At 39.2% G+C, this 18,014-nt stretch overlaps 1 protein-coding gene across 8 annotated transcripts in view; it reads left to right on the top strand.

Moving 5' to 3' along the window:
- pde1cb (phosphodiesterase 1C, calmodulin-dependent b) overlaps positions 1-18,014 on the top strand; it is a 282,706-nt gene that overhangs the window by 102,250 nt on the left and 162,442 nt on the right. Inside the window, exon 1 of one of the 8 annotated variants that reach the window (XM_077537659.1) lies at positions 12,570-12,688. The exons of the other annotated variants lie outside the window; for them this stretch is intronic. The gene's annotated coding sequence lies outside the window, so the exon portion shown is untranslated. Of the gene's footprint in view, positions 1-12,569; positions 12,689-18,014 lie in introns of those variants that run through there. 8 annotated transcript variants of the gene reach the window in all.

Below are 18,014 nucleotides of genomic sequence, written 5' to 3' on the forward strand. Positions count from 1 at the left end.
GATGTCACGCACCATTAACGAATAAGAGAATTCACATGATGCCCTTTTTTTTTTTTAATTGAAAAATAATCGACCTCTGCATACTCTACCTTGAGATGAGTTTTTGCTCCATGACCACACTTGTAAGTCAATACACTCATATCTCAAATCTTTTTCCTTTGAATTGAATGAAAAAATAAAATAAAATAAAAATTGTTGTAACGTATTTTAGGGCAGGGTTGTGGATGGAAATTTTGATGACATGTCAACGGTATATCAGAGCATTCACGCATGATGTGCAAAGAATGCTGTCTTTCGTAACCTTATTTTTTTGCCTTCTAAATGCAGTGACGTTTTTACACTTTACTTCGATGACGTCCTAAGACTCGAACCCGAGCTTCTGGTTTCAACCTACATTTTGGATTGTGTGATGTTCCCCAAGCAGGAAAAGTTGGTCATTCCTGTAAATGTGATACTGTGACGCCAAATGATACCATAGGAAAATAATATGAAATATTAAAGACGGCAGACGTTGGATTGTACAAATCACATGTGAGGACTGAGGTGCAATCTAGCAGGAAGGAAGCTCAAGACCTCAATTTCAGCCATGACTGACATTGTCGTTTCTGCAATTGTGCTAATAAATAATGGAAGTGTTTGGGTCTTGCGCTTGTTCCACGTTATTATTCTGTTTTATTTATATTCCACATATAGTATACTCTTAAAGTAGTAAAGGTTTTTTTTTTTTTTTTTTTTTTTTTTTTTTTTTTTCCTGTTTGGACTCCTGAATGCTCACTGTGTAGAAAAAAAGTGTTTTCTCATGGCTCACAGCACTGAGTAAGACTCCTGACTGTTTCTTTTATCGCCTTTGTCTTTCTCCATTTATTTCTTCCTCCTGTTGCCACATCTCCTCCTCTCTCCTACCACCTGATGATTACTGGGGTAATTGCACTGTTCACACCAATCTTGGAGCTCCTGCTAATTATATAGTTTTTCACCTTCAGTCCCCGTTTATGGTTGTTCCCTTCATTATATTTTCCCATATTTTTCACAAAATAGAAAAAAAAAAAAGTGGCTGTCTCACGACCAAGGCTTCTGGCTGGGTAGAAAAGAGTAACTTGAGACATGATATTCTGAGGATGCCTGAAATAACGACATGATCCATCTCAATATCGATGTTTTCCTACCTTTATCATGGCTGTTGGAGCGCAGTAGAATTGATACTTGATGTCAGTGCAATAATAAATCAATAATCTACCGGTTAGAGATAATGACGTGGTACATTTCGATGTCAATATCATGGTTATATAGCACAACATTATCAATATATAAAATATAGCATATCGATAGTGCTGTGAGATATTGATGTGATACATTGAAATAAAAGACACTTTGTCTCTGACCTAATTTGGGCAACAACAGTGTGGTCACCTAACGTAGCATATCAATACTGTGCCATACAGAGCTAATGATAGCAGATATACATTATGGTGATATCGCTATTTAGTACCCAATGAGTGCACCATCTTCACACGCTCAAGTGCACGTGTAAGTATGCACAAGAATTTGCATTCCCTCTCGCTGCTGATTGCTTCCACGCTGATCATTTCCCCCTCTTTAGCCAGCCTCAGAAAGCATTATTGAGCCAAGCGTATGCCGGCGTTGCCGTGATTGATTCCAAGGCTTTCAAGTGTTCATCCCTGAGTTTAGGCTACGGCTGGCGATAATAAAACATCACAGGCCGCTCTTGGTGCCGGTCCAGCTCTCTGAGCTTCCCCTTCCTGCCGCCCGCAGCAGATAATATTGCAGATTTATGGTGGAGATTGTCTCCTTAATCTGGTTGTTTATATCCACCAACCCCTGCTTCTCCGTCCCTTTACCACTGTGGGCTCCCGCTGGCTGTTTGTCCACAGTTTATTACTCCTGAAACACATGCAGGTAGACGGAGGTGTCGGAATCTTTTTTTTTTTTTTTTTTTTTTTTTTTTTTTTTTTTTTTTTGCAAGGACAGTATGTAACACAATTTGAGATATTCGGGTGGAAAAAACCTTGGGACTCCTGTTTAGTATGCTGAGTGTGTAGTTGTGTGCATGTGTGTGATGCCCGACAGCCATCTGCTTGCATGTGTGTTTCCATTCAGCTATCTGTCAGCTCACCTCATTCATCTCCAGCTTACCCAATGCTTTCAGTCCTAGTCGGAGTCTCAGCTTCACATATAGTGTATTCAAATAGCTTGGCTTCTGTGCCTTCAAAAGTGGATGAATACATCCAAGTAGAATGCGGGATGACTCTAGAATGCATTTTTATGCAACAAATAACAAAAATCAGTCAGAAATCTTAGAATGGCTACCTTAGTCCTTGTTTTTGGTGTTGCTCAAAAGCCAATAAATGTCACTCGTTTACACGTTTCCTGCGCTTGCTTTAAAAATAACATCTATTTTACTTTCTCTTTTCCCCCACACATTTCAACAACTTTTAAATGTTAAGGTCAAGTGTAGGCGGTGTTTATCTTTCTGAGAAAAGAATATATGAGCCCTTTCACAAGATTACAAAAAAAAAAAAAAAAAAAGGCAGGTTCAAAAGAAAATAAGTTACATCAAACTGAAGTTGATGGAGCTGTGTAGAAGTGACTAACTGTGTACAACTCTTTAGAAAAACGTGACCCTAATGCAGGGATGGGCAATCTCGGTCCTCGAGGGCCGGTGTCCCTGCAGGTTTTTGAGGCTTCCGTTTTCCAACACAGCTGATATATGATCAGCTCATCAGCAAGCTCTGCATAAGAGGGATAACGATCTCGTTGATTGGAATCAGCTTGTGTTGGAAAACGGAAACCTCAAAAACCTGCAGGGACACCGGCCCTCGAGGACCGAGATTGCCCATCCCTGCCCTAATGCCTAATTCACACTGACTGCGAAACGGATACGGAACGGGCGCCGTATGGACTCGCAAGGAAAGCATTTGAGTCCTCTTGTCAATTCACACCAGCTGCGTTTGTATTTTCTCTGAATTCCGCATGCGGCTTTTCATGAAGCTGGAGAAATTACATGAACTAACAGGAAGTTAGGCGTCGACATGCAAGGTAGATCCAGTATACAGGGAGTCCTCGAGTTAAGGCACACTCGACTTAAGGCGTTTCGACTTTACAACGGTTATGCCCCATCCGCCATTTTGGCCCCGTCCGCCATTTTGGCTCCTAGTCCGCCATATAGCTTGCAGTGTTTTCCCCTCGTCCCCTATTTAGCCCTTAGCTAGTGCTAGCGCTTGTACACTTGTGGGAGTATTTGTGGCTTTTTTGCCCTCTTTTTTTTTTTTTTCACATCAGCCTCCTCCCTTCTATTCCATCCACCTCTAAGACGTAATGGTAAGTGCAGCATCTTATTTATGTATTTTTTTTTAATGTATTTTAGATTTCCATCCATCCATTTTTTTGACCGCCTATTCCTCACAAGGGTCACGGGGTTGCTGGAGCCCATCCCAGCTGGCTTCGGGCAGTAGGCAGGGTGCACTCCGAACTGGTTGCCAGCCAATCCAGGTATCTTAGATTTTTTAATGCAAATTATTTTGATGTAAATATTGACTTTAATGGGGAATTTCGGGTTACATCGCTAGCGTAGGAACAGAAGTCCGACATAACTCGATGACTCCCTGTACTTCAAAATAAAACCATTCTGCGAACTTGTTTGCGTGGCATGAGTCAGACATTTATAAGACCAAAAAAAAAAAAAAAAAGCTCAAAATAAATTAAACACGACGTACTTACCCATGGTAATCGTAGAAGAGCCAAAGTCCAGGAAATAATGTCCAAAAAGTGTATCAATGTCAACGAAAGGCAAGTGTGACTGTTATTGACAAGTAACTCTGTATATACATGGTTGTTATTGCGTGAGCTCAACTTTTCAGCATGAAGCCCCGTGATCTTATGCTCTCCCGGGTGCAGATTTCCGGACACGTACAGCTCGCATACCACACTCGATGTCAATTGCATCCGCATGGACACCGCTCCGTATCCGTACTGCAGTCAGTGTGACTTGGGCTTAACCCTGCATCCTAACCACTAACCCAAAACCATAATTTCAACCCTAACCTGAACCACTCAACCCCTAATTATCATCCTAACACAACCACAACAGTGACATTTAACCCTGTCTTCCAAACTGCCTCTTCCTCTCGAACTCCTCAGCCTACCCCTGATTACCAACCTTAACCTCAACCATGACACAAACTATATGCCCCAACTGCTAAATCCATAATACTAACCAAACACATTCGTAACCCAAAACCCTATTCACCCAATGGCAAAGTTATGATAATTTTGGGTTGTTAGTTAGTTTTAGTCTTTAGCTTGTTTTGCCTATTGACAAATAAAGTTAGTTTAATTAGTTTTTCAATATCGTTTTCTAGGTGTTTTGTTTTTTTGGTTGGTTTTCTAATTGCTTCATTTTTAAACCCTCACTTTTACCGTAACCTGAACACAACATCCTCAAGACATCCTCTGATATGTAGCAGTCTGTTCTAGTCATTTCCATTACCCTCACTCCCAGAGAGCAAGGCCAAATAATAAATCCTGCATTAGCGCTCGTTCTTCTGTTAAATAGTCGGTGAGGTGGCCATCTGTGTCGACTGGTTACACAGACAAAACAGAAACAACAACAGACAACATGACATAATAATAATAACCTGATATAGTGATGCCCTGAGATATCAGCCGTATTTTTTTGTTTGCTTCATCTGTGAGTGCAAACTTGATATGAGCAATGGCATTCATCCATCCGTCCGTCCGTCCGTCCGTCCATCCATCTTCTTAACCGCTTACTCCTCACAAGGGTGTATCTCGTATCTCGAGGCACCAGTTTCCATTCATGGTTGCCAGCTGCTTGTATGCACGAGTGATCCGAACCTTGTAGCACAATTGAGTAGCGCACTCTCCCACCAACGCTTCTCCTCTCCCAGTTGGACGAAGACATTAAATCGGAGGGAGATCTTCAGCGGTCTCAACAGCGCTCTCGTCCCTCATGCACTTTTCCTAAGGAGCATAATGAAGCAGAATTGAGACATACATGCGACATTCATTTTGGAGTCGTCTCTCGGGGACTGCGCATCAGGCTGCGAGGTAGCTTTTCTCGCTCGCGATTTGACGAAAGTTCCTCTACTTTGCAACGAAGCAATTACAGTATATGGGATGAAAATATCTTGGAGGGGAACATGACAAATGGGGCCCACTTGGCTCTGGCTCATTAGCCGAGTTTAATTTAGTAGCAATTTTGCAATTTCTGGAGTTAATTTATCTTTCTTTTCCTGAATATATGAAGCTCCGAACAATACATCTTTCTAGCGCTGTAACTAACGCTCATTTTCATTAGGGGCATTAAATGAATTGTTGATGATGATTAAAAATGATTGCAGATTGTTCTTCTGACCAAGCAGATTGGCGCCGCTGCTGTTAGATAATGTACATTGTAGTGGCCCTTAGTGATAACAAAGAAGTTAGATGGGCAGTAACATGCTACTTTTTGAAGTAACTTTTTTTTTCTTTTTTTTTTGTTAAAAGATACTTCATTCATTTTTATGGAATATACTGTACTTTTTACATGAGTATTTTTGGTAAGAACAAACACTGCTTTTTCTCTATTACATAGTGCTCCATTCCGCTTGCTATCTTTGTCTATCTATGATTGTTTGCACAATATATTTGGTTGAGCAAAAAAGTACTTGGCCAGTTTCCCATAGACCTCCGCTTGGATTTTGGCCAAATACTTTACCCCACTGTATATATATGTAATGTTATATTGGAGGCTTGCGCATGTTTCATAAAATACTTGAAGCCGGGGTCCACAACTACTGCCTATAGGCGCATAGGTGTTGAAACGTTTATGCTAATGGATTTGGTAATATCTTTGACCTGTCAGCTTTCAAATGTAGATGCTTCTTTAAGGGGAAGTCGACCCCCCAAAAATGATTGACAATATGTTCTATGCAGCCCCACTAGTCTAAATACAGTATATTGGTTAATATTGTGTTAGTGGAATATGAGTTAAGCAGCGAAATCCAGGAGTTTTTATCAATATCAGAAGGCGGCCATTTTGCCACTTGCTCTCGAGTGAAAATAACATCACAGTTTGTCACAATTTGCAGTGTGGCACCGTGCCACAAGGTGGCGCCTCCTTGTTTTTGTTATGCCTAAGCAACTCTTTTTCGATTGGCCATCAGTGTATTTGATGCCGTGGACTTGTACACGTCATTGTGATGCGTAGTAGCACCAAGGAGTTTTTCTTTTTAATAAACCTGTGGACTTCCAGTCCCTTTGTTTGCTCTCCAAATTTTTGGCTATTCAGCAGCGCCGTCCATGGCTGATCAGCCACCGCGCTTTACAAGTCGCTCAGGTATCAGGTAACAACCAATCACAGCTCAGCTTCAGAAAACAGATCAGCTGTAATTGGTCGTTGCGTGAGAAACTGTAATGTCATCTTCAGTCGACAGCAAGTGGCAAAATGGCCGGTCCTGAGATGGATAAAAATGTCTGGATTTTGCTGCATAACACTCATATTACACAAACAATATTAATCAGAATTTCATTTTTAGGCTAGTGAGGTTATAGATAAGGTTGACTTCCCTTGTAAAAAGTTAAACAGTGAGGGTAAGTTGTTGGCCTGTTCTGCATTAGAATGGCAGAATGAAGTAATGTTTGACGTGTCTGTGGACGTACCGCACGGTCGAACAACGCCAAAACGCTGTCATCTTCCGATCCACCACGCGCATGCCAACGCTGCTGTGCTCCATACGAAACCCTAAATTTTCTCACGCATGGGTTTTAAATGAAGCTGGTGGGTCTTCAATGTCTTCTCTTTCATCTGAAGCCACCATGATGACATTTTATTATTAGTCGTATTCTTGATTTGATTCAATGTGTTTCCACTGTGTGTACTATAAATCTGGATCGCAATTTTTTATATCTGCTATCACCGTTACTCAGCTCAAGAGGATCGGTCTCTACTGTATATATGCTCATGCGCTGATGCACCTGCTCTCTTATCACTGGCCGCTCCCACTACCTGGATTACTGCTGCAATAATCTGATAGACTCGCAGAATTATACACTATCTTTTATTACATCTCCGGGATCAGCATCAACCCGATAATCTCATTGTGGCATGGGTTTTATCTCACTGGTCCCCACGGGTGAGTGGCCACCATCCTTCATAAATGCGGTTATCTTTAAGTAGCCTTTCAGGTTATGCACCCATTTGTTCCCTAACCTTCACATAGCAGAGGTTTACGTGTCTCACGTTTCTATTTTGCGCCTCCAGCTCAGTTGGGTTAGCAACTGTATGATTTTGCTCTTCCATTGTGAGATGGTGATGGCAGCTGCATGATGTGGAACAATTCATGCGCAGTGGTACCTTGACTTAAGAGTTTTAAATTGTTCTTGTGGCTCTTGCTTGTATGCATTTTTCTCCCATTGAAATAAATGGAAATGCCATTAATCTGTTCCAGCCCCATTAAAAATGCCAATAAAAAACATTGGTAACATGTTTTGTAATTAGGAAAAATAGAAGTCTTCAGTGTTGTACTTGTTAAAATATAGTTATAACATAATGCAAATGAATTTTGTGCATTGTGTTTTTTTGCATCAATGCCCATTGACATTGGGCTTCTTCTGGTGTGCTCAGCTTTGCCACCAGGAGGAAGTACGTTATAATAGGAATACAGATATGTATACACGCCAACCACTATTGAGAAACTCATTAAGCTGCAATAATATTAGTATTTTTGGCTGAGGATCTGTGAATTAGTATATTGTCTTTCTTAGGGGTGGACAATATGACGATATTAGATCGTTAAGGATCGTTAAGTGTTGACGATCTCATAAAGCTGAAAGATTGACAAGATCGTCTGTAGGGCACATTTTATACAGTTCGACTTTATGCGGGCTCAAGCTTGGTTTATGCTTGATGCAGCTGTGTGGTCAATAGTGCATTAGTAATTGGTGTCAAGGAAGTATGTTGAAGTGGTCTATTGCGACTGTTCTGCCATCTTTGTATGTTGGAGTTAGTGAAGATTAGAACGCCTCTGTCACACGTGCACGTTTTTGCTCTAAGCTCACGCTAACAATCAGAAGAGGCCTCATTATAACATGACATTTGCTATTTTATGGGTTGCAAAGCTAACATACACCCATGCTTCCTGACAGTTCATTGTTTCAAAATGGAATCATCTCTAATCTAAGTTTCAAAATGTTTTAGAATCATTGTGGTAAAAAAAAAAAAAAGAGAGAGAGAGAAAAAAAATGGGGGTGGTGTCACTTAATCACTCTTTGGCATCCCAGGCCCCCGCGAGTAATGGCGGTTTACTGTCTTCACATTTGGATTTTTCATTCTTAGCACAGAAGTGCAGGGACTACCCTCATGGAACATACACGCCTACGTCTAAACAAACACAGTGCAGCTCAGCCTCTGGCTAGTGAACTTCATGGCTCGTGGGAAAAAAGGAAAAAAAAAAACTAGCAAGGTGCAAACACAACCTTCAGTATCATTTAAGCAGCCTCCTTCTGGCGCTTCGGAGGAGGTCCTTCATTTCCCCACCCAAAAGGAAAGCCTTTGATGTTGCACTTGTAGAAAGAAAAGATTTACATTGGCACTGCTGTTGGTTGTGCCATCTTATTGTATGACATCTGACATTATATTGTACTTCTTGAGACAACAAATTTCAACAATGAATTCCCCACCATCGACCATATTATTAACAAATCAATTAATAATAAGGCCAAACTAATGTAAGCTTGTAACCCAACAGAGGGGTGTCTAAAATGGTGCACACAACTAAACCATACTTTGCATTCTTGATGGAAGAGGAAGACATGAGAGTTAAATTTTTATTGACGTATTTTGTGTGTCACCCTTGAAGGAGAATCAAAACAATTGATAACGACCTGAACCTCTTGTAAAAATCAACTGTTTCTCTTTTTGTTTTCAAATCGTTTTCATGGTCAGAATGTACAGTTTCAGGTCCCAAATCTTGTCATATTTCTTGGCTAAAACGAAATGTCACAATAAAAAAAAGATACTGAAATAGATTCTTTCCTATGTCATTTTGTTTGTTCTCTCTCATCTCATTGACTCGCCCGTCCTTCATATGAAGCTAGAATTTTTCAGTATGCCATCATTTTATGCAGCGTTTTTAGCTTTGCCACAGTTGGAGCTTGACATGCACTAATGTGCCTGACAGATTGCGATGGCAGGGAGAGAGGGAAAAAAAATCGATATTGAAATCATTATTACAGCATCAGAGTTTGGCAGCGACGACACCTGTTGTTGGCACCCAGTGTGGGGCTTGCAAATCAACGTCCCGGAGCTACAAATAACATGGCATTACAAAACGCTGCTTTGAATGGACTAATTGCCCTTGTCAAAATCATTACTGTATGTCATGTTGCAGTGGATTGTGACTATGCTGGATTTCTGACAAGTGAAGCAAGCATCTGTTTTCAAACGAATACAGAGTTGTCTTGAAATAGTCATACAAGTGACAACTTTGTAGTTTTGTTTTTTTTTGGGCACGAGCCATCGATCAGCCTATTAATTTCTTGTTTGTTTTGCTTTGACTTGTGAATGCAAATTTAAGGTAGGAGTGTATTTATGGTGGCATGTGACTTATCTCACTTCACAACAAGCAGCAGTTTGGTAGAATATATTTGGTAAATAATTAAAAAAACAAAAAAAAACTTCAAACTGTTACAAGTGCAACTCTCAGCTTAAAGTTACTGTCAAAAATCTCAGTTTAATTTCCAAAATATGTTTAAAATTAAAATGAATGCTAATATACAATGGAAACTCTATAGACACGTGGGATAACAATTAGCATCTATTTATGTGCTGGTGTTGCTAACTATACTGGAATTAAGGGTGTTAAAAAAAATCGATTCGGCAGTATATCGCGATATTACATCACACAATTCTCGAATCGATTCAATAGGCAGCTGAATCGATTTTTAAACATCCATTTTGATGGAAAAATATTCAATAAAATGTCTTACCTAGGGTTAGTGTTCACACCTTAAGCATGGAAGAATGTTATATTAATGGAATATTTTATTTCAATGCTGTTCAAACATGAAACAGATTACAACCTGTTTGTTAAATGCAGTGGCTCACAGTTATAAGGCTGAAGTTTCAAATAAATGCATTTTCATACAAATCTTACAGTGTACTTGTACAAGTTTACTGATTTAGTAATTTCTAAATTTGAGTAAAAAAAAATATCACATCAAACGACTTAGAAATTTGTATTAGGATTAATCGGTATTGAATCGAATTGTGACCTATGAATCGTGATACGAATCGAATCGTCAGGCACTAGGCAATTCACACCCCTAATTGGAATACAAACAGTATATGAAAATGGACCATAAACTGGACAGTTGCAGCATATATTGTTTATCCTCTGCGAAGAAGGACTATTATTACTGCCGTACTGAGAATCTGGGAGGAGCTGAGTGCCCAGTACGGTATATATGTCTTTTAAAGTCTTTCTTAGAGTACCCCCAGGTGGACCAGACATGTACAACGTACACTGAAGGAGCATGTGCAACAAAAAAATGTTTAATTTGGTTCACTTAGGTCATTCCAGTATGTTTGCATGAAGTATAATAATATAGAGGGCTATTTTTCTTATTTAAAACACTGGCACACATTTGAACATCTTTTTCTGGAATTTTTGAATGGATTAATGGCATTCTGTCCATTTCAATGGGAGATGATTTGAGATATGAGTATTTTGGTCAAGGAATGAATTCTCAAGGCAACATTGTATGACAATTTGGTTTGCAAGGCTTACGTCATGACATATTTGACGATGGATAACCGCCTGCTTCCTTGCCCCCGTCCCACCTGCTTTCTTGGACTTGATTCATGAAGTCGTTTCACCTCTTATTCCCAAAGCTCTGCTAAGTGTTAACCGCTGATTTTGAGAGTCTCAGCCCTTTAACCTCATGGGGAGCTAAAGGTCACTCACTAGCGAGTTGCGGGTTGGGTTCATCTCATTGTACCAGTGGAATATGGGTGGCTTCAGTCCAGAATGATGATCCCTGAAACAGGGGTGTTGTAATGTGATTTGCTGTTGGTATGCTTTCGGTAATAAAGTTAACCCCTGTGGTTTGGCTAATTGTCTTTTATTAGTTGAAAAATGCACATATTCTCTGTATGTGTGCTCAAGCCAAAGCCATATCTAATATATACTATAGGAACTATATTGAACTGAGGATAAGAGCTATGGCCTTGTCTAATAGGGAAAAAAAAGTGCTTTGCCATCTTGTAGCAATGGTAGGCAATTACAAACCTTTTCGGGTGGTAATGGTAAAATATACTGTAACTGTTGTATTGTTAGTAGCTGTTTCCCTCTTCCACTCGATGACCTTGAAGACTGAATGTTGGTGACACCATCGGTAGGGAATGAAAAAGCCTTTCAAATGAGAAAGTGGGGCATTTCTGAGCATGTGCTCATCTCCCTTCGTGTTGAATTTCGATCAGTGAGGACCACTGAGTGAATCGTCATAGCCACACCTGACTCATGATTTGCTCGAGGTCATCGTGAGGCCATTTTGCGAATGAGAAACCAATTTCTGCACTCTGATATGCCAAACCATCGTTGGAATTTCTCGCAGTGAAATGCATTTTCTTGAAAATGGCTTTTTGTCACACTTGTGGTTAGGAATGGGTACCGAGCCCCGCTACTAAACGGGTCACACACAGGCACATTCATTGATGCCATCAAACAGCGTCAATATATAACTTGACGTCACATCTTATTAAAATTCCACTTTGCCACGCCCCCCTCCTTCTGCTCATTCATGTTTTATTCTGTGGGATTGCATCATTTGCACACTAGTGCACATTTGGGATTATATTTTCAAGCATATCGTAGGAGAGTGCATGTTTGACAGGACAGCTCTCGCCGTACCTAATGCCCGCTGGACGCAAATCAAGAGGCGGGGATTTGTGGGATTATGGATGATGTTTTTATTTTGTTCTGTGGCTTTTTTTTCTGGTTTTAAATGATCCCCTTACAAGCACCTACAGAATTTGATGTTCTGTTTTGCTGATCTTAAAGGACAAAACAGGTCAAGGCTTCAGCTTGTGTGCTTTATGGCCACAAATGGTGAAGTGACAAGCTGATGTGCTGTAGATATGGTGAAAGAAGACTAAAAATAAGGTGCATGTTTATTACCGGGTATGTTCATCTTGTCCCAGTTTGAATAGTTGAAGGGACAGGAAGTGTGTTGCTAGGTCAATTAGTTTGTTTTGTGTCAGGCCACTGAACTGAACTGATTACACACTGAGCTATTCTCTCAATTCTGCTATTTATCATTTCCTGTAATTTGACAGTCTGTTGCATTTGAATGGACTCCAGTTTCCCTCCGCTGGTTTATAACCGGGTAAAGATGCCAGTGAAAATAGAATGAAAATACATTGGGGGGGGGTTTTCTCTTCCCCCAACAAGTACTTCACTGGCTGCAGAAAGGGTCGATCACTGGAGCTGTAAAATGTCATAATTATAATATCAAAGGCAGTGTTTCCTGTGTAACAACGAGGAAAGGAGGGCGAAGACAATAGCACCGGTTCTAGTTCAAATCAAAGACGACACATTTTTTTCAGGCACCAATAAAACAAAGGCTGCATCAACACTTGTTAGAAGAATCGCTTTACCTTTGCGAGACGGTATGCTTCACATATTTTCACCCTTATCCTTGCATCAGCTGCTAGCTAGCTAGCTAGTTACATGTTAGCATTACTAACCTCAGAATGTTGTACTGTCCTACATATCAGGTTTGTTTCCAATAAGTCAGTTGATACAGTATATCAAAATAGAATTGAACTGCTCTATTTAAATATTTTAAATGAATCATGGATAGCTAAGAAAGGCCACGAGAAACTTACCACAAATTTTATTGACAATATTACATTTGATTACCAATTATTTCTTCATCGTGATACATTTTGAATAGATTTTAAGTTTTGTTTTTTTTCTATAGTTTTTGTGATGACTCCTTTTATATTTTAATTTCTTTTGAAATGGTATTTGTAATTATCTGTATTTAGATTTACAATGAGTTAAAGCTGCATGGACTTACATTGTATTTTATTAAAACAAAATGGGAGATAAATGTACTTGCATGATATTTTATAAACAAAATGGGAGATAAATGTACTTGCATGATATTTTATAAACAAAATGGGAGAGCTGTATGTTAGAAAGCAACGTTTCCAGCCGATGTTTTTCAGCATTGGAAAAATTCAACAACGGTGATTAAATTCTGAATTGAAATTGGTGGCAAAAAAACTAACTCAGCTTATAATGGTAAATATTCAATAAATTAATATTAATATTTGACATCTTAGCGTCCTTTTTACATATTTAAACTGGTAGGGCTCTCACAAAGCTTCACAAGTGCTTTCCCCAAAGTAGGGCTACAAAGTGTACGGTCATTATGTCACACATACAATAATTGTGCTTTTTCAGGATATGATGGTTGTTCGGCTAATGTTTTGCTTTAACTTGTAGCCAAAATTTTGAGATGAGTGCAGAATGTTGGCAGTAAACTAAACTCATCAACTCTTCATGTGATTGTGATGACCATCTTCGCTCCGTCCAGAGACACCCTGGATCTAATATGCTTCTTTAGCATATTTATTAAAAATGACTATCATGTATAATTTTTTAAATTGGTAGATATTAGTAACACACTTTTGGTCATTTCCTAGACCATTCCATAAATTAACCCCTCCTCGACTTCTACAATGACTCTTCAGGGTCATACAAACACACTGTACCGTAAAATGATGTGCTCCCCTAAAAGTATAATTACCCTCTCTATGAGTAAACAATTATTGTATTTTTTGGGGGGCAGTTGACTGCTATTTGCTTTATATTAGATCTTCAAGCTTTAATAAAGTGTTTAGATTCCAGGAACAGTGCGTTTGTATGAGCCCAGAATCCGACATTGTGCAAAATCCGAACAGCTTTCTTCTGTAGTCTAAATAATTTGGAACAGATGCTATTTATTTGAGGTCTCCAACTAATATTATGACTTAATATCACACCGAGAAACTTGTATTCCTTTAGCCTCTCAATTTCAACATTATTCATTTTAATTTGATTTGAGTGTCCTCTTTAAATTTACCAAAGAACATGACTTTTGTTTTAAGTGTATGTAATGAAAGTTCACTTTTATCAAACCATTCTCTGAGTTTAAGTTCTATAGTTATTTGTTGAAGGTTTTTGCCCGACGCTAGTATTTTAGTATCGTCAGCAAATAGTATATATTTTACTCTTGATTATGCATCACAAAGATCATTTTTACATATATATATATATATATATATATATATATATATATATATATATATGTTGTATATATATTTATGTTTAATGTCAAGGTCATTCCAATCTGTGGATTTGAATGATATGCAACTGTTCAAGGGGAGTATCGCCAGACAACAGCACAATATCCAAAATGTCAAAAATGGATGTATTCCATTATATTTAGTCTTAATCTTAATGTCATTTCCATTCAAGTTGATTTGTGAATGTTACTCGTATGTCAAGGCCTTATACGCATCACATAAGCTTAATATGGTGACTTTAAATCTCCTTTACTTGACATCATCGTTTCCCAGACGTCAATTTGCCCCCCCCCCCCCCAAATTGTCATTTTGCCAGACCATGACGCAGCCCGACTGTGCTCCATTAAGCTCTCTGCTGCATTTTATTTCCCTTACAGAACAAATGACTTTTTCTTTAGAAATGTCAAATTGCTCACCGGCATTAATGAAAACATAGTTGGGGATTTGGAGACAAATGCATTCACACGCATGCAACAGAAAAGGCAAAAGTATGAAAAACACTCGTAATAAAACATTGGACAAATAACCTTTGCCGTCATTTCGTGGCCGATGGCTGTTTCATTCTTTTCAACCTCTCCTGATATTAAACCCAAACAAAGTCACCATAACAATTTATGGTCCTTTCTTTCCCATGGAAACGGCTGCCGAGCTGAGCACAACGGAAAAAGTCCCATTTGTTGGATGAACGCTTGGGCCTTAAGAACGATGCTGCTGCTAAACCAAACACAGAAAGGGCTCATTGCTTTTCATTGATTCGTGCGAATTTCACCAAAGTTAATTTTCTTACAGCTTTGCAGATTCACTCAGCAGATGTTTGTCGCACCAAGTGCGGTGTTTATGCCAGTTCATTCATTTTTTTCTCTGCCCTCCCAATATTTTTCAAAACAAATCATTGTAGTGTCAACTAACTGTTTTTCCCTTAACATAAATTGCACATTTGAGAGTAGCTTTTTCATCTGTCAAGCGAGTACAATATATATACAATTTCTCAAAGTGAGTGCACCACTCAAATATTTGTAAATATTTAATGGACACTGAAGAAATGACACTTTGCTACAATGTTATCAGCGTAAAGATATTTTACAGTCCCCTTTAAATAACTCCACACAAAGCCATCAGTGTCAATGTTAATGTAAATAGCTGGCAACAAAAATGAGTAGACCCTCTAAGTGAAATGTCCAAATTGTTCCCCAAGTGTTAATATATGTATTTACTATTGTGTTCCCACGCTGCCTTGACCTTCTTGGGGAGGGAGTTCACCAGAGTTTCAGGTTGTCGCTCAGGTGTGTGCTCACTTTTGTTAACAATGATAATAATATATTTTATTTCTTAAGCGCCTACTGCAAACCTCAAGGACACAATGAATCAATAAAACAATAGTAAAAACAAAATTGTGCAGAGCAATTAGAGTGAGTCGGTATTTTTGAATCGTCATTTGAGCTTCGATTTGAAAATGGTGACGAGACTGAGTTGCAGAAGAATAGTGGCTGAGTTTCTAGAGCTGCGGGACAGAGTGGCTAAAGACCTTGTTTTCCACGGTGCTGAGATGGTTTTTCAACTTCTGTTTTGTCACGGTTGAGGTCAACCAGGCATTGATTTCTGATAAGGAGGAGGTGAGAGAGGAGGCCGGAAGTGAAATGTTCGGTTTGCAGGAGAGATTGAGCTGCTTGTCAACAGTGAAGCAATGAAAGGGAATATTGTATTTATGGAAAAGGGTACTGAGGGAGAGGAGGTAGATGATGAAAAGGAGGACAGAAATCTAGGTGGGTCACACCTGAAGTGACTGGTTGCAAGGTTGGGTGAAAAGGACTTTCAACTGGTTGCACTGAGTGCAGTTGAGATGTGAGTTAGAACCCGTCTCGAGCGGTTTAGTTGATACTAGCTGTTCGAACATTGGTTACGTGTTGACTTGTTTTGAGGGAATGTTTACGTTTACACCGTAGAGTTGTCAAGTCAAGTGGTGGTCCTCACGCTTGGGGGAAAAAAAAGAAGAAATGGTTAAGATGTTAAAAATTGTGTGTAACCTGCTCTCTACTAGGGCTGCGCGATATAGCTAAAAAAAAGTGTATCACAGTGTATTTCATTTTAGTCGATATGTATAATTATTTGTATGTATATTTTTTTTTTACTTTTCAAAAAAGGCTGAATTTAAGTAATTTGATTTTAACATGTAATATTTAACCTTAAATAAGAGGTGCATTTAACCATGGAAAAAGCCAAATAAACTTGCCAGTACTGTATAACAATTTAAATAAATGCCTTTTTAAACATAATGTGCTTTGTAGAGCTGGCTAGGGCATGGCTGAAAAATGTATTTCATATTTTTTACCCATTTCAAATAAGAATAACAATTAAATTGATAAAAGATCAAATTAAAAAGAATGAATTTGATTACAAATCAAACTAACACAACTATCCAGAAGAAAAATGCCATTTAAAATAGCTTGCATTAAAACTTTTCAAGGAATGTACACTGTGTTTTGTATATGCTGGAGTCCCTTTGTCATTGATGGCGTTGAAAGACTTACAACTGGCCGATAATTGTTGCACATTTAATGTGCGATGACATGTTGTTTACATCCATGCTCCTCCAGCAGTGCACCGTAAATACTTATTTGCAAAGATAAGTACCCCCAAGCAGTATCATTGATACACGTACATTAACCTTCATTCAATGTTCATACAAATTAAATGTAGCATATAAAACACACAAATAATACTCTTTTGGAGTACTACATGATTAGGAGTGGGAACCTCTGGGTACCACATGATACAATATGCGATGCAAGGCTCACGATATGACGGCACGGCGATTATCGATATATCGGTCAGGTAATAAGTCCATGATAATCTACAATAAAACTAATCAAGACATAAACAGATGTTGTTTCAATGGGAAAATAGTTTCTTTTTATACCATCCATCCATTTTCTTAACCACTTATTCCTCACAAGGGTCGCGGGAGGTGCTGGAGCCTATCCCAGCTGGCTTTGGGCAGTAGGCGTGGGACACCCTGGACTGGTTACCAGCCAATCGCAGGGCACACAGAGACGAACAACCATCCACACTCACAAGCACACCTAGGGACAATTCGGAGCGCCCAATTAACCTGCCATGCATGTATTTGGAATGTGGGAGGAGACCGGAGTACCCGGAGAAGACCCACGCGGGCACGGGGAGAACATGCAAACTCCACCCAGGAAGGCCGGAGCCTGGACTCGAACCGGAGTCCTCAGAACTGGGAGGCGGATGTGCTAACCAGTCAGCCAATGTGCCACCCGCAAAGGTAAATAAATAAATAAAATTACTTAAATATTAAATCCAATTAAATGAATATTAATATTCCTCAGAAATTGTGTGCTTCAAAAAGTCGAAACATAAAATATGTTTTAAAACTTTGAAATTGAAGATGTAATAGATATTTTTCATAGAAACGTATGCAAAAGTGAGTCACTTGCTGGACGCAACTTGAAGTAAGCTCACGAGTCTTCTTCGCCTGAAGACTTCCGTACATTTCCCCGCCACTCTTATGAGATGCTCCCCCTAGCGGCCCGCCAAGTAATTGCTCAATGATGAACAATGGAGCCGTTATTATGGCTGTATACTAACTACAAATATCGATGTGTGAGGTGTAGGCATA

Source organism: Festucalex cinctus, chromosome 1, assembly GCF_051991245.1.
Source record: "Festucalex cinctus isolate MCC-2025b chromosome 1, RoL_Fcin_1.0, whole genome shotgun sequence".
Lineage (NCBI taxonomy): Eukaryota > Metazoa > Chordata > Actinopteri > Syngnathiformes > Syngnathidae > Festucalex > Festucalex cinctus.